The 27,510-nt window shown below is 39.8% G+C and overlaps 1 long non-coding RNA gene across 1 annotated transcript; it reads left to right on the top strand.

The window, feature by feature from the left end:
- Positions 1 to 21,840, top strand: LOC112985240 (uncharacterized). Its single transcript, XR_003259703.2, has 2 exons — positions 1 to 163; positions 15,647 to 21,840. It is a non-coding gene; the product is annotated as an uncharacterized LOC112985240 (long non-coding RNA).
- The last annotated feature ends 5,670 nt before the right edge of the window (positions 21,841 to 27,510 follow it).

The raw sequence follows: 27,510 nt of genomic DNA, 5'->3' as shown, positions 1-27,510 counted from the left end.
ATTGGTTTCTTACAAATGAGCAGACCAGGCAAGAGTCTGTGTTTCAGCATCTGACACAAAAGCAAACTGAAAATGAGAGCAGAAGAGAAATACTGGTCTTGCTCAACTCTATAGCAAAATCCTGTGGACATCCATGGAGCAACATTTCACCTGCAGGTTGGAGGTACCTTTCCTTTTTCTCCTCTGTTCCCACTAGTTCTCCAGTGTCACGACCGGCTTTTCTGTCCTTGGTTACAAGCAGAGATATGGCTCAGAGTGGTCAAGGTAATTCCATTGACCTCAGAGCATCTACAGGTATTTAGGCCAAACAGGTGGGATTGTGGGGGCCCAGCACCATCACTCCCCTGCAGCCCTGGGGCTCAGTCACGCAGTTGGTGGTTGACAGCTAATCACTTGTCCCAGAAACTGGCATAGTAAAGAGTTAGGAAGATCCTCCAGGAGAAAAGCCATGCAAGTGAAGCAGAAGTGAGGCATCTACTTGAAAGCGTGCAGACACTGAAGAGGTGTCCAGCTCTCCCAACGGATGCTGCTCAGCTTGGGCAGAGTTCCTGTGAGTTTCCCCACACTCCTGGGAACGTCTCACAGGAGCGATTCGACTGCCCACCTGTGGGAGCCTGTTTGAGTGAGGGCAGAGGGACTAGTGTGGTGTGTTTGCAGCTGCGAGTGTGCGTGAGGGAATACACCAGCTGGAAGTTTCTCATGCCAGGAGAAAAAGGCGCTATGATTAAGCAAATGTATCTTGATTCACTTAATACCTGAAGAAGGAAAGGTGTGCGGTATTAAATCACAGAAGCCACTTAAAAGCAGGCTATTGCAGAATAGGAAATTTAGGAAAGGTTTTCCCTGATCCCCTCAGAAAACATACATTTATGTTCAGTAGGAGGGCTTCTCTTAAAATCAGTGGCATTGATTTCTTCATTGACTTAGTAAACTTACACCTGGAATTACTCTGGTCTATAATGGGTCAGCAATTCTTCCAGCCATCCCACACATACATAAGGCAAATGAATATTTTTTTTCTTCATTGTTATTAAAAGCAGGGAGAAACATTATTTGGGAATAAGTAATAGCGTCCTTAAAAATAGCTTGTGGGAGACCAGAGTACTTGCAGGGGGGAGGGGGCTGTTATTGTTTATCAGTTTAAGTTTCACCCCAAGTCCAGCTCTACTTTGAAATGTAACACGTCATTAAGGAATTTGTAGTTACAAAGTACAGACACTTGCTCCTGACAGTAAGCATGGCCACTTCTGTTAACAGAATGAAACCATAACCACTCCCTCCACCCTGCCCCTGCTCCAAAACAGGAATCCTGATTAACAGCCGGGATAAATATGGCAGCCAACCAAAACACTACCCAAAGTGAAGTTTGGTCAAGCTATAAAACTGCCAGCAAATAACACAGAAGCAAAGCTTGACACTGAATTTTAGGTTTGGAATAATAGCCTAACCCAAAGAAATACGAATCTGATAACCACGAAGGAAGGAGTCTGGGATTTTCATTAGCCACTTGCATGGAGGGAGTGGTATAAGTGGTGGGAGGTGGGATGCATAATAACATGGTGGTGAAATGTAAAAGGGGCAGAATGGGAGGCACACCATCAAGGTTCAAACCCTAAGAAGGAAAAGGGGTGGGAGGGAAGCGTATATGTTTTTAAAGGCAATTTTACATTAAGTCACACAAGTGGTTGAAAGACTCACTGTTCTTGCAAGTTCTGGACTGGTCTGCTCTGATACAGTATAAAAGTTCTTCTGTTTGTGTAACGGAAACAAGTGTGTGTTTAGTATGCACAGAAATTAATGGACTATATACAAAGTCATATTTTATTTTTTCCCTCAACTCCTCTTTTTTTAGCAAAAAGCCTGTCACCCTGTCACATAATGGAAAGTTGAATGTCTCAATGTAAATCAAATAATTAGAAGGATATTTCCTTTGCTTTAAACATTTCATGCACAAAAAAACCCTCAAGCCCCCAAAAAACTTCTCACAAGATGGTTTACTTGTTTGTTCTGGCTCAAAGGATCATTGCATAGTTGGCCCTTCTGTGTCTTGACTTTGTGACAGCCAGGTTTTAGTCATGCTTAGCCTTTCTGAAAAATAATAGTAGTAATAACAGAAGTGGCAGATTTAACCACAAGCAGACGGGACATTGCCTCATGGCCCCTTCTCTGTAATGAGCATAGGTTATTTTGGTTGCTATTTTCTGCTCTGCAAAGGGCTTGAAAGCACTTATACATAACTCTTGGCACCAGTCCAACACCGTCAATGGTATTTCAAATGTAGCCAAGTACAAATTGCTCACTTAGGCAGGATTAAACTGTTCATTGTCTACCTGCTGTATATATGTGTAGAGATGTGTATGTGAAAGTGCAGATGTTGATTTTCCAAGCATCTGCGTATGTTTCATGTGATCATAATGCTCTCGTGATAAGGAATGTGGCTGTTATCTGTGAATTTTGCAGTGAACCACAGAAGTCTTCTCTTCTTCATACTACACAGCATCGCGCCAGACTGTTTATGCACAATTTCCTAAAGCCCTAAAACTCAGTTCTGGTGTTTAAATGCCAAAGCAGAAGTTGCTTTTAGTGGAAAGAGGCTGACTAAATCCTTTTAATAAGACTCTTCAGCTATATTTTCAGGATCTGTTTAAAAACAAAATCCATTCACACCTAATTAGTGGGACTTCTACTTGAGGAAAAAGTGGGGAAAAGAATAACACTGTATTTACAGGAAAAAATTAAAATCGGGGGGTGTAATTTACATTTTATGCAGTTTTCCTTAAAAAGCTAGACCACATTGGATGCTTGGGAAGAGGAAACTAGGAGCTAACAAGTTACCTATGTTAGATAACATGCTGCCTGCAGTTGTGCTGATATACTGTTTCTGTGTAACTCAGAGGAGCTATTAGCTTCCTCTCACCGCAGAGACCCTCTAAGGAAATTATAAAGCAGATCTCCAGATTTCTAAAGAAACCATTATCTGATGACTCAGTGCTTGACAGTGGTGCCTATACAGCCTATTCGCCATACACTCATTTTGCTTCACAATGTCTATTCCATAAGTGCATGGAGAACTTGCATAAGAGGCTACTGGTCTGAGCAGTCACAAACACATAGGCTACTGTACTTGGATTTGTTGGATATAATCTGAAGGTTCAGAGGTCTCTAAGTAACCTTCATGCTATTTACTCATGCTAAACAATTTCATTTTTATAGAAAATTTATGAATACCTTTTCTACATCATTTTCAAAGCCATCCTACAGAATTTAACAGTCCCACTACAGACCGCTCCACGTTAATTTACAGGTCCTACTCATCCTCTATTAAATTCTACAGTATTTTTCAATAAAAGAGTAGACTGATTTCCTTATGAATATGATCTCCTATGGACATTTCACAGTTATACAGATATAACAGGAGTTTAAGCTGTAAAAGATGCTACTGCAGTGCTGCTGACAAAAGCCTGACCATAGTTACTGCAGTCTCCTCCTCCAGAAAAAGTGAGGAATGGATGAAAAAGTAGAATATATCTCAGCAAGACTGCTTGTCTCAAGGGTGTCGTTTAGTACCATATTTCTCCCCCAGCCTGACACAGATGCAGGAAAGACAAATTAAATCCTGAGAGCCATGTCATGGCGTTGTACAACTTTATTCTCCTTCCAAACTCCACTCTCAAACCAACAGATAGGTTGCAGAAGATGGTGTCTTTTCTGGAACATTTGGATCACCACAGAAAGCTTTCAAAGTGGAGTTGTGACAAATATGCTACTGACACTGGCAGCAACAGAAATGTGAGCATGTTTCTATCAGAGTGCTGCTGGAGATGACCAATGTAACAAATTGTTTCTCATTATCCCAAAAGAGAAAGAAGAAAAGACTTTAGATAAATGATCTGTTCTTTGATATCAAGGGAGGAAAGGTGCCAGCATGAAAGGACTACTGATGTCACGAACCAATGTAAAGTAAAATGACAATTATATTAAAAATGTGGGTGTCTGTCTCGTTCAGTCATGCTTCAGTAGTGAGGTTACTAAAGCATCAGAGACAGCAGGTGGGAATGGCTGAGGTGGGGCACCATGCCCAGATGCTTGTGGGCAAGCCTGTGCCTTCCTCAGCAGCTACTGAATGTCTCCAAGATGCAGATGTTCATCATTACTCTGCAGGAAATAGGTTTGTGTAAATCCAAATGGTTGCAGAAATCCTAGGTGTGTCTTTGGTCACAGAAGAAGGTTCCCATATCCTCATCTATTCAGCTAGGCTGTTTGATCTGGGTCAATTCACTCCTTATCACATCAGGGACAAAGTTTAAGAATGGTGTGTTTATTTTAAAAGCAGTTTGGAAAATATCTCCACTAATACATACAACTGCAGGCAGCAGGGGCACTAAATATATTGACGAGTGAACAACTTTCTTGGAAAACATCTGTGGATGACAGTCATCCCACCTTACCCTCTCAAAAACCTGACACTTGGCTGGCTACTTTTCAAATGTAAACTAAAGCATCTGCAAACTGAAAACTGCCTCACTTCACAATTATCCGACTGAAGCTAATTTTGAAGGAGGAACTGCCAGCCCGTGTACACTCACACACAGGATGTCCTGAGACCAACACTTACAGAAGGTATGACATCTGAAATTTCCATCAAAACCTCTATGACACCAGAGTTTACGAAGATTATTAGCATGGTCTTCCTTTGGCCATAATAAAATGGGATTTCATATGCATTCACCCATTTGCTTTCTGTAATCCTAAACAGTGTATGCTTCTATCAGGAGGCCTTTAGCCCCATACGTAAGGAGGCAGGACTCCGCTTGGGAGCTCTGCAAGTAATTTGTGCTCCATGGACTGGATCTCCGTAATCAAGCACAGCTCCCTACATGGGCTGTGCACCAGGGGCTGTGCGTGGAGAAGTGCCGACAAGCCATGAATGCAGAAGCTTGCCCTCAGCTCCCTGTCCCCTAAGGAAATGAGTGACTTAGATACTGTCAAAGCTAAGGCGGTCATTTGGAGTTTTGTGCTTCATGAAACAGCACAACAGAAGACTACAAAATCCCATTTTTTTCGTATTTCCCCTTAAATCACATAATCCTCCAATAGCATTGGTAAAATCATTCAGAGACAGCTAGAAAGGCCAGGATTTGCTAGTGAATGGTCAGATCCAGGTCAGCTCCTGGACAGGGGGACAGTCACCGCTCTCCTTTCAGTGCCCAGAGACCCAGCATGGTGTTAAATAGCTCCATGGCAGCAAGATCCACTCCCACATCTCTCCATGGCTGTAGGAATGTGGACTGCATCTATACAAGCACAATAGTGTCCTTTTGTAATAAACGACATTTCTACTGGCTCAAGTACAGCATGTTCAGAGAACAGAGAAATGGATGCAGAATTTAAATCTCTCCTGAGGCAGAATTCGTGGCCCTTCAGCTAGCAATATCCTGATGGACTATGTTTCCCACAACACTTTATAAGGATTAACCATAGTTCAGGCTTCTTCCTTATTTTGCTCACTCTCAGAAGCACCCACTGAATAGCTGACCAGAAATGTTTAACTGCTATTGATTTGGACTGTTAGATGCAGAAAAAGACATATAGATGTTTCATCTACGTACATCTGCAAATCCACCTGCCCTTGCCAACAGTACTGTCGTTACACTGAATGTCAACCAAAACCAACAGTGTACTGGTGTGATTCCCACCTGGGACAAGGTCTCTCTTTCTCTCTTGCCTCCATTTTCTCTTCTCGATATAAAAAGCCCATCTAAGAAGCTCTTCTCCTATTACACATCTGTATATGGCAATGAGGCTTCCTTTTGCTGGAGAATTTTTCCTGCGCTATGCTACTCTGTGGTAATGAACACTTGCAGGACAGTACTTACATAGCCCTCTAGACTCCATGAATCATCTATTGAAGTAATTTCATCATGTAAATTGTGACAAATTTAGGATAGGCCTGTGTTACACATGTATTTCAGAGGGTCCTGCAAGAACTGTGGTGGATTTAAACTTTTGCCCTGCAAAATCTGTTTTCATGAAGTTTTGCATTGCAAACCTTCTCCTAGAAGATCTAAAGTCAATCATGTATTTTAGTAGGTGATGACACAACTTGAGTATTATACCTTCCCAGTGTGAAAATAGTGCAATAAAACCAAATAATAATAAAAAGCTTGCTATTGTACTTTATTCCTCCCATGGACAGCAATGGATTAGAGATTTCCTTGCCCCATTCTGCACCAAGACTGTTGGTTGGTATCATATAGGTCAGAGATTTGTCCATCTCCCACTGTCAAGCATTTTCTGTGGTTTTAAATAAATAAGTTCTTTCAGCAGCTAAGCTAGTGAAGACCTAGTGAAAGTTTATGAAGAGATAGAAAGCTTATGCCAGGATGTTAACAAAATAAATCCATACAAAATCTCAGTTGTCTATCACTAGGCTTGGATGTTTACTAGCACATAGACATGCATAAGACCCCAGTGAGGCACACAGGGGTAGAAAGTGCCCATAGGTCTCAATCAACAAGGATCCAAATCTTCTACTGTATTTGGATCATCTGGTCACTCTCTGTTAGTGAAAAAAAATAGCTGTTTTTACAAACAAATAAGAATGACCAGCATGGCTTCTTCTAAGTAGTATAACATCTATAACAATACCCAATTTGCCATCCTGGCATGCCCATACCGCATCTTCCTCTGAAACATGCCTGTATAAGCAGGCTTTAGAAATATTTTCTGAGGAAATCAGAAACTGCGTTGGAAACTTCTCCCAAACCCAGGCATTCCTATGCTATATCTCTCTTGATGACCATTTCAAAATGAGATTTTTACTCCCATTTAGGGAAATATTAAGACCCTACCAAAACTCTTCAGGCCACACCTTATCTCTACAGGAGAATAGCTGACCACAGGGTCAGTCTGGACTGCTAGTTGTTTATAAGAATTATATCATCCATTAGGTGAAGGGAAAAGACACTAAAAACTGTGACTAAGATGCATCTATTCTACTGCAAATGCAAATACCTGGATGACTAGTCACAGGGATCAGTTTGTGAAAAAACATGAGCCCTGTTTGTTCAATGCATTTGGTAAGGACCTGCAAAGAGCTGATCACCAAGTACAAACCAAAGTCTGCTCCATCAGTGTTTGTGGAGGACTGGGAGCTAAATATAGAGGATAAATTGTTCTTCACAAAGGACTCACCATGCTGTGATTGCAGATCATCTCACTCCAAGCCTTAAACCGAGAGAGCACCAGGGACTGTTTTGCTCATGCTTTATGCAATCTGCTAAACTGACACAGAATTTGCAAAATATGCTTTGCAGTCTTTACATGCCAACAAAGCACTTTTAATTCTGGCTCCAGCCCAAGCACAGTCATGGTTATCTGATACTTTGCATGGAATCATCATATTTTCTTCCTCAGACACACTTCTCATTTCTGCATAAGCTTTAACTAACCTCTTCATTAAAATAGGAGTTTGGAGAGCTTTTTGTTTAAAACCACGGAGTTTGCAGGCAGGCCTGTCTGACAAGTGCTGTACACTTGACAGAGCCTTTATAAACTGACAGCTTCAACTTATAAAGATACAGCACTAAATCACTGAATTCACTTGGTTTGTTCCATTCATTTCAAAATCATTTAATCAAGCTCCACACAAACATCTGAGAAATGAATTTACCAGCAGACACATACAAGGGAAGCAATTCACATTCTGCAGCTTATTTACTAGTTACCCCCCTGAACAGTAGCCAGTTAACTTCTGCCTAATCTCTAATAAGGTTGTTTTTTCTCCCTCCTATCAAAAATCTAGCACTCTGACCTTAATGCAAAGTGATGGATTAATGTTACACATGCTGTTCTTAAACCTCAGTCACCCTCTGCTATGACAGCAGGATTAGAAGGGAAAGTATGGACTGAAGGCACCCAGTGGATTCAGTGATTTAATTGTCTGAGCTTCTGGTGTGCAGGATTAACTTTGGCTTAAATAATATCTTTTTCCCCATCAAAAGACGTCTGTTTGAGATTAATTTTTTTAACCGAAGTTCTAAGTAGAACACTTTCACTATTTAAGACACTTTGTGCATGACAGAGAGTTTTGTTTGCTTTAAGACTCCCAAAGCATGAATCTGAAGCTGTTTGCCATGGCCACTTTCTGCATCTTGCTTTGGAGATGTCTTGGTCAGTTAGTGCAATGTCACAATTACATGTAGTTATTGTACCTCCAGCTGCAAGCTGTTAATAATAAACTTACCCACAGGACAAACCTGCCATATGGTTGATGGTCAAGCAAGGCTAAAATATGCAATAGGAAAAAAAGTGCGACTGTCAACATGAAGTTGGATATAGGTTGTTGGATTTGATGCTGGCATCTGACAGCAGTGTTTCTTTTAGCAACATTTGGTATTGTAGGTCAGGAATCTGCCTACTGTGCAATATTTGTCAGAGGAAGATGAGAAGACAGTCTTCTAAACTGTATCATTGGTGGAAGTAAAAGGCAACAAGGAAACATTTGTGAAACTGAGAGTGCAGGGTAGCTTAGTGAGGGCTGACTTTCCTTCTAAGGAGGTAAGGGGGAGAGATTGCTGATCAGAGATTTTTTTGTAGGAATGATTTTCTGGAGAAAGCCTTGTTCACGTTTTTTTCACAGTCAAGGGAAATCAGCTGCATATGACAAGAAAACAAAAGGTGCTTTTTCTTGAAGATAAAAGGAAACTGAATTGTCACATATGAGGTATAGAAGAAAATATCCAAAATCTATCTAATGATCATTATACTCCTGAATCATAATTTATGTGTGCTAGGAAATGGCTCAGCATCTGCATTTTTTTTTATAACTCTGGATACCTAGTGGTTGATTCTAACCACTCGATGAGTGGCACTTCCATGACATTTCTTGCCTCATTGATACACCAGAGCAGCAAATACTTCCCTTGGCTTGATCAAAGAGGAAGGTACCACAGCTAAGTTTGCCATTAAATGAGACAAGTCAAAGAATGACTTGAAAATAAAGGCAAACTCTCCTATTCAGTGGAGGCACCTATAGTCCTTCCCCCTTGCCTCATCAAAGGTCACCTCCCAACAACTTAAGTTCATTTATGAATTGGAGGACATGCAGACTACTTCCTTCTCCACTACTGTCACTTTTATCAATGGGAGCAGAAACCAATCTAATTGCTATTCTAAGAGCACTCATGCAGTGAAGACCTTATTAAAAGTCCTGGAGTCCTGTTTACATGTGGTAAGGCTTGATTTGATTAGTTGGTAATTAGAAGCACACTGTTAATTATGCAATTTAAAAGGCATTGCTAAGAGTCGGAGTTCCTAGGAGATTTCTCCAATATATGGGAAAGCATTTTTTTTTATTAGAGTTTGCTACCAAGGCCTTGTTCTTGCAAGCACTTCTGCATGTGCTTAACGTTAACACATGGTGAGTGGTCTCTCTGACTTTCACGAGTCACTCCCAACTTCGTTAGCAGAAGTGCTCCGCATACATCTTTGAAAGGACAGAGCTTGAGATACCAAAGGCTGTCTTCACAATTTCCAATTATTTTGACAGAATTTCCAAATATATTTCTCATCCAGAGATGATTTCTCTATTTTATGGTAAATATAAAATGTTTGGAGACATGGGGACACTGCAGAGCACATCACTAGATGAGCAGGAGTGTTTTGACACTAGCTTCACAACTTCAGCAGTTGGTCTAAAATGACATTAAAGCACTTGCTTACTAAACATGCCCTTATTTTGCATTAGAGTGATGTTCTCCCTCTCCCCTCACTGCAGACTGATATTCCAGCCAGGTGAGTTATTCAACCAACTGTCTTCTGAGGGTGGGGAGTAAGGCATTTTAAAAATGTTTTCTTTTTTAATGCAAACTTACTAGGCGGAGCTTGGTATTGCTACAAAAAACATAAACTGGTTCTTTCCTGGGCTCAAAAATATTTTGGATGGAAAGAAATGTCTGATTTAATCCAGGCCCTTCCTTTTCACAGGTTAAAAAAGGTAGAAGAAAAAGTAATACTGTGGACTTAAACACATTTCAAGCCCATTTGTCACCAGCTATTTTTGTGAGGTTATTCCTGGAGGCCCTACATGTTATAATACTTCTTCTAGCTAGCTTAATTTGTACTATGGCATAAACATCCGTATGGCACATTCACTCAGCAAAGAATGCTCCAATTAATAAGACAAGATAAGCTATCCACAAGAAAGGCCTCAGAGTCAGAGTTCAGAAAGATGGAATGAGATGTTCAGTAGATGGGAAAATAGAAGTTTTTTGATGTGGTTTTCATAAAAAGTCAAAAGCAAAGGAAGAAAACACTAGGGGAATAACGAGGATTGAGAAGAGAGCAGCACAGGAAGAGGTAAAGCACTGCGTGAGCTGAGTGTACCTGAAAGCAGTGGAGTTCTAGCAACAGGGCATTAGCCCTGATATATGTTGTACATATTTTTCTTGCTGTTTCTAACAGAAGAAATGTGCTTACTTTGATCACAGAAAGTTAATTAAATACTCCAATTCTTGGTAGCATATTTATGAACCATCACTTAGATTAACAACAGCTCCATGTATATACACAATAATTCACTTGTAAATCACCACTTACTTACTTTTACTACATATTTTTTCATGATTTCATCCTACCTGTTTTGTCTGAAGGGAAAGCATGTCTGTAACACATCTGAATCTTCATGATAGCCCTAATTTAGGTGTTATGCATATACATTTTCTGTGGCCTTCTGGGCCACCCATCTATTAAATGTCCTGCCATTCAGCTGTTTTACATGATGTCAGCTTGGGATCTGGACTTTTTTACTCTGTTACCAAATCCTGACTTCTTAAAACATTAAATAAAATGTTTCTTTCAGGGTTAATTATTTTGGAGTGTGACAGAAACCAGCACCCATAAAGTTTGTTGACATTAAAAGAGTAGATGTGACAATAAAAATGTATGCATGTCTACACTGAGCTCCTGAGCTAATGCATTGAGTTTCAGATCTTGACAGAAACTTGGCCTCCACCAGTCTTGACTCTGTTTAAATGACAGGATGGCTGGCAGCACTCACCAGTACTTGCAGGATGTACTAATATTTACAAGCAAAAGAAGGTCTCTGGCTTTGTTGAAATAACACCACTTTCTTAATTTGACTGCTGCTCCATAGCAGACCTTAACAAACAGCTACCAAGGGAGGAGGTAAAGGACTGAGCTTTCATCAGATGCTAATGTTTACCTTAGACCAGAAAAGTCACAATTATATTAAACAGATTTCTGAGGGCAAAGTATAAATAATGATATCATTCTTCTGGAATATCATATTAAGGATGAAAATGTAAACACGGAGGAGTTCCAAAACCAAAATGCAAGGCAGAAAAAAATATATATTGGAAAAGAGTTTTTCATGTCAAAATCAAAAAAATACTTTCAAGTTGCCTGTGCAGTACTGAGGTGTACGATGCAGGTGTTGTGTGGGCGGGGGTAGAGAGAGGCGGAAATGTATCTGGCAGTTCCTTTCAACCAGTTATTAAGACAGGGGCCCACTGCAAGGTTTAAGTTAGTTTTTGACTTTGGATTCAAAGTCACCTAAAGGCTTACTGTAACTTAAACTCACAGTTCCATTTTTGCTTAATCTTTGAAATAAGCAGATAAAATATACAAAATTAATGTAATTGTTTTACCCTGAAAACATTTCCATTCATCTGAAAGGATGGTGGTTTTGCTTGGCGGAGTACTGTGGGGTTTAGTCTGATGTGCTAGCATATGTGTGTCTATATAGCATATGTGTGTCTATATGCATTTGTACTGTATAGGTTAGAAGTATATACAATACATATAAATTATACATACTACATGTTGCTGTATATAAAAGTTATCATGGATCTAAAGAACTTATATGACCTCCATCACTAGAGTATTTGACCCCTTCTCAATTTTTAAAGTAAATTCTCTCTTCGTAGCCCTGTGCAGTAAAGAAATAAAAAATATTCACTTAACAGAAAGGAAACAGAGACCCTGGAGAAACTACATGGGTTTTCCCAAGACCACATAGTAAAACAGTAGCAACATGCAGGTGTACACCCAGTGCGTAAGCACATACAATACCACAGACAATAACTTTGTGAAAACCCAGCTCTGTAGAAATCTAAAGGGCGTTGCCTCTGATGTTAATGGGTCAGCTTTGTTTTGCACCAACGCGCACGTGCACACACACACACACACACAGAGTTCTGTAGGACCACTGAAGTGGCTGGAATTTTCTCCCCTTGAACCAGCATGAATTTGGCTTTTTGTGTCCAAAGGGCAATTTTGCACTTAGAGCATTTGATTTGGATACACACTAACATGAAAAAATCTGTAAAAAAGCACTTCTGCATTGCTATATACCAACAGAAAATAAGAGTGGCATAACAAAATACCAACAAAAACCGTACTCACAGTGTATGCAAGGCTCCAGGATGCAATGTATAATTGGAAACATGTACTGCTAAATAAAATAATCAAATAATTCTTCAGCTGCCTTTTTTAGCAAAATAACTGAAAAGAACTTCTGCTTTTCTGTGTGGGAAATCAGACACAGGAAGAGGCACAGTGCAGGTAAGCAAAAGGAGCGTTTCTGTACTGTAGAGCACTGTCTCGAATCCGCTCAATGAGGATTCCAAAAGTGGCAAAATGTAAATGGATATGTTGTCTTCCACATTTTCAGTCACAGACAGGCAGCTAGACTCTTCTTAGCTATGTGTAGCGAGAAGTCTTCATCTTTTATACAAACATTCAGATTTCAATACTTTCTCTGTTGGGAAAAAGCTCAAAATCAGAAAGGATGTGGTCTCAAGTGTTGAGCCAAATACAGAATACACAGCTTGAGGAATGAAATAACAAATCTATCACTGCTACTGGGGGTGAGATTCATAAGTTATTAGGCTCTGTTGGGCCTCATTGGGTGCTACCAGCTATGAGTTATTGAAGTTTCGTCCTCCAGGTGGAGGTAATATTAGATTCCAACTCTTCAATGTCATATGATACGTGCCTATAACCTTTGGCATGTATAGTTAATAACACTAACAATCTCCTTATTTTCTTGTTCTCTTTATCAGTTTTCAGACACTGTAAATCCAGCTATCAACTCAGCTTAATCTTAAAGTAGTGATTTTTCTGTTTTCCTTTCATAATTGGTAGTAGTTTCAGTGCAAAATGTCATGAAATTGTGAAATCTGTTAAACTTTTGGAAAAGCTACCCAAAGGAAAGCCATAGATGTTCCATCATCTGAAAATTTTAAAAGACAACTGGCCAGCAAGCAGAATAGAGAATACTTGCACTCACGACACCTAGAGTAAATGAGTGAATACAACACATAGATGTTGCATGCAGAGACAAAGACAGAACTCTATTTGTGGGCACGACAACAAGCCCTTGCTAGTTTCTGGTACAGTATTGATAGAGGACATGCTGGCACAAAGTGAAAAGGGGCTTCAGCACCTGGGCTTTCTGCAGCCTTTTTCTCTGTACTCCTAAGTCATTCCATTCTAGAATTACATCAGCTGTAACTGTGAGGATGACTCACTTTTTCCCTTCTGTTTTCTGTAAGGTAATTTCAAGGCAAATCCTGTGACACTATGAAACATCTAGAGTTCCTATGGGTTTCAGTGTATAAAGAAAATCTCAGTATTTCTTAATATTTCAGGGTTAATTTTGGCAACTTGGAAGTTTACAGTTAGGGAATTAATATGCAGTGTGCTACTAGCCTAACCTTATATTGGCTGAAGTCAGACTTCAACCAAAAAGTGTCTTCATTTCCCTATTTTTTTTTTATTAAGTTTTGCTGAAGAGAACAATTAGTAAATTAAACTCTAATTCAAATAGTCCCACATGGTCCACAGTTTTGAAGCTTGACTGCTTCTGGAAATAAAGAAAAGAATGATGTGCATACAAACAGTAATTTGTGTGACTGTCATTAGCACTCTGCCATCCCTGCTTTTCAAACTCAAAACATTTCAGTAAAAGATGAAGCCTCAGTCAAAGTTCGGGACTTTGCACCTACACAAAATGTGTCTGTTTCTTATGAAATTCTTTTCATTAGCTACAGTTATAAAAGTGCTGTCCTAATTAAACACCAGTGTCATTTGTTAATACAGAGCTGACATGGTTCCTTGAGGGCTATCCTACAGGCAGGATTGTTTCAGTAGTTGGTGTGGTCTGAGCTATATCGCAGGGCATAAAGCTACAGCACCCTCCTCTCCCAGGCACCTTAGACACGCAATGAGCATTGCTGCTTCTAGGTAGCAATGACATCGTGGTGACCACACAACCCTATGAGGAGTTGTCAATGCATGTTCTCTGATAAAACAATATCATTCCCCAGTGCAGCTTGGGACGTCTAACAAGCACATGATGGAGAGTGTAAGTGTTAAATGTTTGGTCTGAAAAACCCACAAAAAGTTGTTTTTAAGTATTCTTTTAAAACCTTGTTAAGTCTATGTTGTAACAAAGAGATGTTTTTATATGCACCCCTTCTACACAGATACTTATTTCAAAAGAGAAAGATTAGGACTACTCTCCTGCTTTTTGTCCTCAGGAGAAACCAAGAGTTACCTTTCTTCTTCATCCTCTAACACTTGACTTGATGTCAGGAAGCAAAAACAATTTAAAAATCCCTTGAGGGAAAAGACAAGGGGTGTAGATTTCAATTTCATTGCCATTAAACCTTTTAACTTCAAAATTGAAATATTTGAGTGTTCATAGAGCCCCATGTTTGATGTTCTGTACTGGATACATACATCTATGTTTATAGAAACAATGTTTTAATGATTTAAACAATGAATTGCAAAAATGATTCATTTTCGAGTGATCAAAATATATCATTCTGCATTCTAATAAAATGTTCAATATTGGCTATAAGGTAGATTATCATACTAATGCCTCTCATAGGATCTGACAATCCAAACTTCTTTTTGTAAATGTCCTGGAGTTAAGGTTAATGTACCAAAGTGCTGTAACTCACCAGTGTGTAATATCAGCTGATACAATATGATAATCCTGCAGCAATGGTACAGGGCAGAGAGATTGCTCTTCTAAGCTATAAAGATGGGCTGTAGTTCACAAGATGCTTCTCTTCATACCAATCTAGCTTTGGATCAGCATGTTATTGAACCAAAAAATGATGTATGATTAAAAACAAAAAATAATTTCATCTTTACCCCAAAGCAATAGGCAATAAAACCAAGCAAAGCTATAACTCTTCATACTTATTTTCCTGAAGAAATTGAAAATCTTCTGCAGGAGATTTTGTTGTTGCATATCTGTAATATTCTCCTTCCCACATCTGCCATCTCAACCTTAATGCCATCTGGCTCCTCTATCCCATCCATTCATTAATATCAGTGTTGTGCTTGCAACCAATTTAGGAACATGCTCAATACTTGACAATGGGATTTGTTTTACTCTCATTTTACCAGCATACTTTTGACAAAAAAGTCTTGGATTTTCATATGATTAGAAAGAGACACTGTCTTTAAACTTGTGCAGATGCGAAGACAGATTTCTTTTTCCAAAGGGAGTCTGTTTAAAGCAGTATGTCAGCTATAAAAATAGCAACTCCAAATCAATAATATGTTCTAATTTACTCTTCTATTTTTTGTCTACTATTACTTTCCATAGTTTCATTTATTTGATGCCCATCACCATGGTATCAGGGCTACTCACAGGATTTAGTGACACATTCAACACTCCAGTAAGAAAGATCCACACTCTCCTGCTGCCACTTGCCTCGAACCTGAAATCAATCAGCCGGAAAAGGATGTGCAAAAGAGAGACATTTTGCAACAACTCTTTCTAAAACTGGCAAAGTTTGTGCTTTCTCATGTTTTGCAGTAAATTGATTCCAGAAGTTTGGAGCCACCACTTAGAAAATTCTTCTCTCCAGCAGCCAGACTCTGCAGACCTGGAGATGTCAAATTCAATGAGCACATGCAGTTGAGTGGGTTCTCCTCTACTTGGTTTAAGGAGTCCCATCTGCCTTCCCTTAAAGCTGGCAGGAGGGCTTCTGTGACATGTCATATGCCAGATTCACTGAAAATTTCGGGAAAAGATAGGCTTCAGCAGAGAAAACATTAATTTCAAAATGACAAGAAAAGTAACAAGACTCCTGACTGAACTTTGTGTTTTTAAGAGACGTCAAGAAATATGAAGTTTTGTTCAAGTGAATTGACTCCTTAAGAAGCAAATCGAGTGGGTAGCACCATCTTCAGCATCATTAAATCAGAAAGCTATCTTCAGGTCTCTTCCAACAGTTGGTATGCCTTTCCTAAAAGTGCACTGTCTACTCTAGGTGTCAGAAGTTCCTGTGAGAAGACAAGAGTTGGAGTTGGTGAGAAAAGGGACCATTTCTCCCAGACATCAGTCCTGTTCTGTTTTAAAGCTGAAAAGTATATTTTAAAAAAGAAGAGAGAGAAAGAGATTAGAAAAAGAGACCTTGCCAAGGCACCTTTGATAATAATAATGTCTTCCCCAGGCATGATAAAAGGACTTCCTAAATGAACCTTATTCCATCTCCTTAGAGAAACTGTTTGCTTTTCATCTATCATTAACCCACACAGTTGTCCGCCAAGTTTTCACTGCAACAAAATTTTGACAAAAAATTGGGGTTATTTTCTCCTTTCTTCTAACTGACTCTTGCAAACAAAACAGTTCATTAACAGAATGGTTTGCAAGCATAGTTTCTTAGTTCTTATGAGAAGGGAAATGCCAAAACTTATAAGCATTTTGCATATAGAATCATAAGTCAGATTTTGCCTGCTTATTTATAGCTTATGGAAGTGGAGGAGATTTCCAGTAATGTAGCTGGGAGGAAAGTTTAGATTCGAAGGAGTCCGGACCTGCCCTTCCTCTCCCTCACTGCTGCAGCCTTTGGGACACCCATTGCAGAACAGGATTTACTCTTTGCAGCTCCTGCATTGGGGGACGTGAGTGGGAGCAGCAAGAAGTGGCTCACTTGGAAGGACAGGGTCATGCACCTCGACAGAGCTGCAGCAGGGCCATCAGGCGCCCACGCGCCAGCAGGGATTTGGGGAGAACATGGGGGAGAGCAGGAGGCATCCGAGCAGGGAGACTGCTTGGGTGAAGGATCAAGAAGAAGCAGAGGGTCCTCTGTGGTGAGATGTGGAAAGGTTAGTGGCACTAACAAGACATGATGCTCTCAGGGAGCTTGTGGAGAGTAAAGGAGATCCTAGTGCAGAGTTGCAATTTAGTGTGTAAAAAGGCCTAGAGTGTGAAGCTATCTTTAAGAAGCTTGTTTGCCGAATAGCTCTCCAATCAGTATTAGCTCCACAGTCCTTAGTCTATTTGCAGATTAACCACCGCCCATCAACATTAACAAAACAGAAGAAAAAAATGCTCACTGATGTCTTTGTATCACCAGAAGTCACTTGATATTAGTGTCTCACCAGTAACTGCTTTGTCGCTATACAGGAAATCCAGAAAGGAGAGTTTCAACAGCATCCTAGCATGAGAGTAAATGGCTGTTGCACTGGTTAAGATCTGCTGTTCCAGATGGGAGGCTGGTTAATTTAATAGCAGGCATCTGGAGGAAACCTAAGGAACAGAGATGTTAATCTTAACATGCTAAACTTAAAAGCACAAACTGAGGTGAACACAATCACAGTCATTCAAATTCCCAGGTAATCAGTTTAGCACAGGAATATGATATAATATGAAAGAATTTCTTTTAACAACATGGAAGATATGTCATTAAACATCAAGCTGTGACTGCAGCAATGAAAGAAAGGGGAAAATGTTGGCCAGTAATACTGCTTGTGGGTGGCTGGAAGGGATTCTTGCCTGACCGGCACACACATTACTGTAGGAATGGAGACTATCCATACCCCTGCTCATATGTTTCCTAGCCATAATATTCTTTTAATAAATGCAAGGGAAGATGATAAAGTGGATTCACAAGCAACTGTGCTTGTTAAAAGACTCTGGCTGCTATACATTTACCCTTGTTCTGTGTGCATGAATGTGAGTTGCCAGAGAAATATTTGATACCAAACGTGAGGAGGACAAGGTTCTTCTGGCCTCCTTAAATACTTTCTTCATCTTCTCTTGATTCAATTTACAGTCTCTGAAATAGTTACTGTGCCAGCAGCCAGGTTCAGCTGAAGCGAGGATGAACACGAGTGTTGCCTCCTTCGAGCACTCTGTTATTCCTCCAGTTTCCATTTCAAGTTCTCTTAAAGTTGCTTTGCATGCATAATGAGAGGACAATCAGGGTCAGAGATGTAGTGGTAAATTGAGCAGGGGATTATGATGTACTAGGGCTGTAAGATGCTATGATCCACCCAAGGATTGCACCTCATCTGAGCAAAGTTCAGAGGCCACATCCACAGATTTTTTTCCTCCCCAAAAGAAAAAGCAGAGCTCTCACATCTCACATCTCTGTGAGCTCTTGGACAGACAACAGCTTCCTGGGTCTCTATAGAGTGCCTACCACCAGTGGAGCCCACGCTGGCTAGATGCACCGGGTTTCACATCACTGCAAACAGAAGGAAATATATTTATGTTTCTGGCTGCTCTCTCTGCTGCTGAGATTTTGCAGGCTTGGTCTGGTAACTCCAGACTCAACATGACAAGGCAAAACTTGCCCATCAGCTGTCAGCAGACTAGCAGGAGCGAGAGGATTTGAGAGACCGAGGGCCTTCTGGTTCCTCTCCTAACATGGCCTCCAGACTGGCTTTTGCTTTTCCTTCCAAAACCAGAATATTTATTTCAGGGAACAGGAAAAGGATTGAGGCTGCATGCTAAAATTTATGTATTCGCTGAGAGGCAGAAAATTGTTGCTGTCCTTTTGGTTATTTAACCTGCATGGTAAATATCATTAAATCTTACAGGGACAATAAAAAAGCAGATTGTTCTGTGACATTTTTGCAAACCTGAAATTCAGACTGCCCCATCGTACCCACTCTGTTCCCATCCACTAGCTGAACTGAACCCCACGACCTGCACTCCAGGTTTCCACGTGGCCCATCTCTAGAAGGACCCTTTGCAGTAATGGAGCAATGTCTGCTGAGATAGACATGTACTCTGAGGGAGCCCACAGCAAGAGATAACAACTTCCCACAGCATTTTGCTCTCACAAAAGCAAAAAGGGGCTGGTCTGAATTTGGTAAGCAATAAAGGTTTAAAGCTAAATAAAACCTGCAGCGCTACACTGCCTGAAAGCCATGGGAACTGCAGCATTGCAAGACACCTAGGAAATATGTGAACTGTCAAAGTCAGTGAAAGGTAAGATAGGAGTGAACTCTGTGCAAGCAGATGAACCAAACTTTTTAATGCCTGACTACTAAGATGTGAAAACTGGTTTACTTTTGGTACCTGCCCATGCTATTGGCTCTCTCAAAGAAAACACACAAAATGTTACTGCCATAAATCTTGATAAATCCACAAGACAATCTATTCATACACCTAACCAAATGAAACTTAGAAAAATATTGCTACCAAAGCTCACACGGAAGTGATGGGCTTTATGCTATTACAAATGGAAACATCAGGAATGTTGGGCTTAGACAGTGAGAGATCAGTAAGTAGAAGAGGCACAGTAGATCATACTGTGTGGAATACTATCCTTAGACTCTTTATATCAATATAGCATCAACATCTATTTATCCTTTTTGTTGCTAGTGAAATGGCCTTTTCACTACTGCTGGATGTCTTAATTCATGGCTGATTCTTTTCTGGGTTATTGCTTAAAGCGTTGCCTTCTGATAGTCCATTTTAGCTCCAAGTCCCTGAAAGAATTTTATTCCCCAGCTAGTTTTTAAGGTTGCTTATTTGTTATCTGAGTCCAGAAATTGTATCTTGCTTAAAATTGATTGAAAAATATTAATTCCATGAGAATGTAAATATATTTTCCTATTTTTAATTCTAAGGCACTTCTATTTGTAACTGAACATCACTGATCCTCACCAAACAGAAGATACATAAACCACTGGAGAATTTCTGAAGACGGGAAAATCTGTTTTGGTACCAGTTACAGGACAGAAAGCCTATTATTAAGGTCATCTAATAATTCCTTTTATAATACTCCATTTTCAATGGCTTATATCCTTGCCAAGCTATAACCACTTAAGCTGAAATTCTCCATGCCAGGTTTGCATTCAGATTTATGTTTAAACATAATTTTCATCCACAATGGTTCAGCCATCCTGCAAATACAGACACTGAAAAAATAGGTTGTACCAGAACATTAAAAACAACTCCAAAAACCTTTTCTTTGAGAAGCCACCTAACCAGTTCACCTAACTTTGGCACAAGAGGCTATGTCAGCGTATGACCCTCAGTCAAGATGTGCCTTCTGAATTTCCTGTGAAAATTTCTGCAAATTTGTACATTGTAAAACTTTAAATGATTGCTGTTCACATCTGCACAGGAGAGAGTCGGTGATCAGAGGCAAAAAATTAAAAAAGATGTCTATCGTCACTAAGCCTGCTCCATCTCTCACAGCTCAGAGTGGTTGTGGATGAATATATCACTCCAGACCCAGTGCAGGGATGGTGAGCAGAAACAGACTGGTCCGGGCACAGGTGGTGGGACTGAGGCAGCAGGCAGCCGTGGGGAGCGGGGGCCGCAGTGGGTGCAGAGCTACGTGCTGGGCGCCCCAAGAGCAGAGGGGTCAGGAGAGGAGATAAAACGAAGCAATGAATGACAGGTTGGGGAAACCCGGAGAGAATCGATGGAGTTTCAGGTGGGGAGGGAACGGGTGGATGGAGATTCGATGGAATTCAATGGCAGGAGTTGACTCTCACCGAGCCTGAAATGAGTCCTCAAGGTCCTCCACCTCAGCGCTCCTCTGCTGCCAGCAAGTGTCTGTGAAAGCGATTAGCAACCCGTGCTTTATTCAGGCACTTCCCAACTTCAGAGTAAATGAATCCGCAAATTTAACGCTCTTTCAGTATAGCTATGGTGTGCAACACATGTCGACATAGCGCACTGGTATATACACATATGATGTACAGACAGACAGACAGACATTTTATATCTGAAATACTACAAAAGCAGAAACAGCGGGCATAGCTATCTAGACGATTTACTTAATGTGCCTCTGATAAGGTGGAAATCCTGGTATGGCCAGAACCAAAAGAAAAGGTAAGGACAAATAAAAGGGCATTATTTCCTTTCCATACAAAGACAAAACATTTTTGAACAGCATGATGGCACAAGCATAGATGTCCTCTTTGGAGTACGGCTAATCAACCTCACCATGATATAGATCTCAGAAGCAGGGCATTTATAGCCCATCAGCTCCAAGAACTGTTGAATACAAAAATCCCTGGCTCTGTAGCTCAAGCTTCCGTATTTCCAAAGCCAGAGGGATTCATGGGATTAATATTAAAATTACAGCATTACTAAAATAAAGGCAATGGATCAGTAAGCCCAGACAATCATAGAAAGAAAAGTAAGGCAATACCTTTAAAAAGCAAACACATGGCTGAACCCAACAAGCCCAGAGAAAATAACAGCTACTTTCTTAACTTAAAAGATATGCTCTTACCGGGCTAACTTGCAAGGGACAATTTAAAAGGACACAGTTTTAGATTTTGCTCAAAAATAGGCTTACATAGAATCAAGATCAACAGAAGAACTTTAAAAGTCCATTTTAAACTTCAGTTGTAAACCATACTTAGTTTGAATTTAAAAGAATTCCTTAGCATTTCTGGAACCCCAACAGAAGAACACAGAGTCAGTGAATAATGAATTGGAAGTGAAATGGCCTGTCAAGTACCTATAACAAAGCTTATAATACAGAACAACAACATGTTTGCTGTAAAGGTGCGAATAAAGATACTCCTAAAAGAAAACATCTATGTGTAAATTTTAAAAGGCTAACCCTCTTAATCTCTAGAGAGCTGCATTAATAACAATGCACTGCAAATTCTTAATACTTGCCAGGTGAGTCTTGATCCAAAGATACTTTCTAACCCAGCTAAACATGAAGGGCACTTTCTTTTAGGCTAAAAGAAAGGAGTAATTTGGGTGCCTCTAGATGGCCAGAATCAGTGGAAGCATCCGACTGTGCACAGAAATCAGGGAAAACTCTGTTGGAAAGGGGATGGGGGCCAACTGCTGGGTCTCCCCTGGCTGCTGCAGTGACTGTCGAGGAGACACCGCCAAGGGTCATGGTTGGAGCGGAGGCTGGAAAGCGGCTCTCTGGGAGACGCGGGGCAGGTGGGGAGCTCTCACCCCCATTCAGGAACGTCAGGCTCTTCGTTCTCTGCAGCTGAACAACAAGTAAATCTGAATTTGTTGTAGCCCTGGCCTTCTCCTCACATCAAAAGGACTTTGCAAGGCTCTGAATCTCGGCAAGTTTCTGGAGCTGAGGAGTCAACAGTGCTGAATTATGAGTAGTTCCTCTTACGAATTTAACCTCTAATTCTGCCAGAGATTTCTCAGATTTTTAATTTGGCATCACACAACTCATATAGTTTGCTTGGTTTTTCATCTTTGCTTCAACTGCAGTTTGTGACAAATATTGAAAGAATTTGCTAAATGATTTCTGAAATATGAATTGTATTGATAAATCATTCTTAGACCTAAATAACATTTCTTTCCCCTGATTGAATAGATGCGTTTAATTCATATTAGTAGGAGGTATCACTGTGAGCCTGACTCCTTCAGAGAGAGGGACCAGCTAAACCAGAATTCCAATAAACCGGATTATAGCATTTTAGGGCATTTTAAATCTTTCTTTTTGGGTCTCATAACACTTTCCTTCAGCAACATACCTAAAAATATTAAAGCCACTATAAAATTTATTAGCTGGGAACAGACTATAAATGTATTCCTTCTTTTACTGTGTATGACCCTGCTACTCCCATGCTTGTTAATAAGCAGGGTCCAATCCAATATAAAATGTGTTTGATACATTATGGCTTTGTTGATTGTAATTTTTGTCAGCACCTTCATAACTGACATAGCATAATCACGTGTGTTTGGTTCCTGGCTGAGAAGCATGTAGTCAGATCTGTATATGTTTTATTTAATTGCCTCTGTGCCTGGGCTCTGTTAAATGGCTTGAGGAAACCTGATCTATTGATGTCTCGTCCCCTATAAAATATATCACTTCCAATGCAAATGGTTGAGCATGTGAAGTTCATTCACTTGCCATCAGTTATGCTGGAACTAAAACGTGGTTGGTAGAAAACAAATACCAAAAGACTATAAATGCAACCAGAGCAAATTCTGTTTAAAGTCTGAGAGACTCTTCGTGAGAAATGCTGATGATATTCACTCAGGTGCAATTAACAATTCAGATAGGAAAACCTACTTTCTGAAGTATAAAAACAAGTAACCCTTGGTTAAAAGCTGAAGATAAATGGCAGTCCTTCCGAACATTTTTTTGATCCAGTCATACCTCATTACTGTCTAATGGGGTCACAGTCCACCAATGATCTAGAAGTAGATGTAGAGGGAACTGTTCAAATGCTCAAGAGGATGTTGTGGAAAATAGTTTAAGTCTTACAGAATAGCCTAAAACAATATTTAATAATTTCTCTCAGCTTCTAAAAACAATCCTGAGTAAAAATAGAAACTTCTGCAGAATTGCAAGAATGTCTTTAATAATGACCTATAGCTTTGTAAGTGCTATATTATTTTAGATCCATGGAAAAATAAGTGTCCAAGACTTATTTAAAGATTTTTTAGAGAGATAGAAGGAGGAAAGCAATTATCTAAGACCCTAGAAAGAAAAGCAATAACATCCTGGTTATTGCCTACTAAACTACAGTGATAAGGTAAGGCAGGGAGAGATTTGTTGACCTGCCCACAAACATTTTTTTTCCTAGACTTGTACAGATCTTTTCTTCACTGCTGTAGAGCAGCATCCTACATAGTGATCACAATTTGAATTAGACCTTTAGAAATGTCTATCCATCATTTTGAATGTACCTGGATTTCATAAAAAATGCTTACATAGTTTTGTTAGTCATCCTGGTGACTCTGAAAATGGGGACAAAGATTTTTACCAAGCATATAAAAACAAAAATTGAAAGAGTATAATTCTGCTTTCATCAGGATGTCATGGCAAGGGTCCCATAACCTTTCAAGGAGACCGTGTAGGTCCATAAAGGTTGGCAACACAAGCCATCAAAAGCTTGTGTTTCAAATTCTGTTTCCTTCTCCAGCAGTGAACCTTGGTCCTTCCTCAACTACTTCTAAAGGAAAAAAAGCATTTATTTTCCAAATACATAGCCAGTATCTGCTAGGGATTTTCAAAACAAGCATTCAGTTGGGTCTCTATAGTCAAGTAATTCAAACAGACCCTGAAAATAAAGAGAACAAAGAGGCAGCCAAGCCTCTCATGAAGCTACACACACCCCATCTTCCACCATCAGGTAACCACTGTTCCCCAAAGACCCTCCCCAGTGAAACCTGAAAATTAACACAAAATTCTATAGGAGAAAAATTGGCATTAAACCCTGGCAGATTCAATTGTAATTGAGTTGAAAAGAAGTATTTTTAACATCTGGAATATTGAATATCAAAATGCTTCAATTCACTAGAATTACACAACAAGAAATCAAGTGTTTTCTGGTGGTCAGAAAAATTATAAGATTTCTTCCCACAATGCAGCCTGAATTGCAGATTCCTTTTAAGAGAAGAAAGTTAATTTCAGTTCAGCTGCACTATTTCTGTATGAAGGCTTTATTGTATATAACAATCTATGCCATCTGCTTTGGCCATTGGAAAATTTGTAAGCAATTGTGAAACTGGTCTTCTTGTGAAATACTTCAGCTTCTCTAGTGTAAAACCATAGAATTCATCTTTTTCTGTTCCACTCCAGATGAAAATATCAAAATATTTGGCAATGTCATTTCCAGAATCACAAAACTGTCATATAAAAGATTAGTTTTAAAAATCCATGAAAGGACCTATGTCTGCTGGCTTATATATCAGCTTCTAACTGAACAGTGACTTTGCATATTCCTCAGAGTGAAGAACTTTTGCCAGAAACTTAGCATTATGAATGAGTTTGTCATGAAACTTTAACCAAATGTTGCTAATGATCACCTTGAGTATATAAACTGCTTTACAGGTTTTTACAGCCCTGGATTGTTTTTTTCTTCCTTCCATTGTTTTTACTGTAGTTATCTCTCATTTCTCATGGATGTTTGTTCCTGGTAACCACAGGACAGAAATCTGCTCTGTAGAGCTTCACTTGAACAAATATTTAAAGCTAATTTTTGATGACTGATATCCTAGAAGAAATTCCTGGGTCCTTCCTGGGACAGTCTATAAAAAAAAAAAACATAAAATCATCTTGGAAATTATGTACTACAGTTTAAACATGTATCTACTGGAGTCAAAGGAATAGGATAGGCTAACTTCCAGAAAGAAGAATTATGCAAAGAAGTGCTGCAGTTCTTGGACAAGAGTTAACTCATGGAACAACCACTTCTATGACATCCACCAGTGAATAGTGAGAAAAAAAACCATGTTCATATTGAGTTAAGTGGTGGCTAGCAGATCCAGCTTTGAAGAACCATTTTCTGGATCCTGCATCAATAATTGTCTGTTGTCTGTTCTTTTCTCTTATTGCATACAATGAAAAGCCCAGCTTTCCGTACTTTCTAATCTCCTTATTACTCACTAATACTCTCCTGTCGTGTTACCTTCTTCCCCCTCCTGAAGTACACCTGATTCTTGTATCCACAGGAACTGCAGTATCTCTCTGAGACTTCTTAATAAGTTGTCATTGTGTAGGAACTTGCCAGAGCAGCAGCAGGTGTTTATTCCTAGGCTTAGCCCATTTCCCTGCAGTAACACCTATAGAGGAACAGTTTCTTCACTCTTCCTTTCCTTCACTTATTTCCTTTACTAGGATGCTATTGCTGCCATGCTCCCCTGGGTTGTGCCAGGCAGGAAAGCGAGCCCACCTGAGAGACCTTCCCTTTTCCCTGTTCCTGTGGGTCACTTCTCTGCAGGTGATAGGGAGGCTTAGCCGTAGCACATTCAGCTGCTTTTTAGCCCTATGCTTCAGGGCCTCACACAACGCAAAGCAATACACATTACAACACAGACCAGCCTGTGGTCATTTATGGCCAGGCCCTGTGCCTGCTACCTAAAACAGCACTTTTGAACCAGTGGGACTACTCGCAGTAGTGCATGCTAGACTCAGTAGAAAATAAAGGCGGGGTTGGGCCCTGAATATGCAATTAATTAATGAATATGCAACTAAATTAATAGTATGCTAATATACTAAATTAAGTATATTAAATTAAGTAATTGCTAAATTAAGACCTGCATTTCCATGCCTGATTCATAATCTCTGCCACACCTTTTGCCTACTCAGATGCTGTGTCGGTGATGGTCACAGCATTACCATGATCAGTAGGAAATGAGCAAGTTAAGATCTATCAGTATGCTGCACTCTATTACTTGCTCTCTCACATGTGCTAGTTCCACGATGCTGAACTGGTGTTGTCTGTTTAACTTTAGTCTAGCAGCTGTGGCTCATTCCAAAGTTGCTTGGAGTCTCTGATCATGCCCTTCTCATGTTTTTCTCTCAAAAGCAAAGCATCATCTAGGTAGACTCTAGTAACCTCTAGACCATCACAAATCTGTTGCTTTTTCCAATGAACTGCCATAAGTGCCAAGCACAACCCAACTGGCAGGCAAGGGAAATAGTTTCTTTTACACAAATAAGGCGTTAAATTTGAACAAAAGCATTCCGTGTTTCTCCTAAGGCAAGTGCCAGAACCCTGCTGATGCATCACACATAAAAAAATATTTGGCTTCAGTAAGTTCTCCTCTCAGAAGTAATGGAGTATGTTCCTTTTACATATTGAATTTCTCCCATCGGGCTTATACCTAAGCACGAGATTCTGTCTTTTTTTTCTGCCTTGACCAGTGTCTGGAGTTCTTGCTTGCTCCATGACTGAGAGATCAGAAGTCAGCCCACCTTGTCTATAGTGCAAAAGGAACTTGCCTTCAGATGCAAGTCATGGAAAGTTTGGCCTCTTCCAGCTTCTCCTTCTGTGTTTCTGTTACCTTTAAAGACAGATTCTACCTTTTCCTCAGTAGCTGTCTCTACCTTTCCAGAAGATTGTGCTCTTTTTGATGAGATCAAAGACTAGGTATGCTTTTACCCCATTGATTTTATCTTGCTGTAATTACAAATGCTGTAGGGTTCCCCTTGCCCTGTCCTGTTAGTGATATATCAGTACTTTCAGCAAACAAACTCCCAACTCCATATAAAAAATATGACTGTTCTAAGTACTATATTCTACTTTCTCTTTCCATTGTCTTCACTGCCAAAGGAGCGTCAAAGGAATGATAATATCACTCTTTCTAGCATTACACTAGATTGTATTCCTGTGTCAAATTTAGCGTAAGCAAGAAGACCTTCTGTTTGCAGGTTGATAGTCCATTTGTTTCCTATTACACTACTGTTCTCAAGGTAGTAATCCTGTTGTCATTCTCTTTTGTATATGCACTCCTCACAGCTTCTAGCAAAATGAGGTAACTTTCCC

The sequence above is a fragment of the Dromaius novaehollandiae genome, chromosome 2 (assembly GCF_036370855.1).
Source record: "Dromaius novaehollandiae isolate bDroNov1 chromosome 2, bDroNov1.hap1, whole genome shotgun sequence".
Taxonomy (NCBI): Eukaryota; Metazoa; Chordata; class Aves; order Casuariiformes; family Dromaiidae; genus Dromaius; species Dromaius novaehollandiae.
The sequence above is the reverse complement of the archived record's forward strand: the minus strand, read 5'-3'. Positions and strand labels throughout refer to the sequence as shown.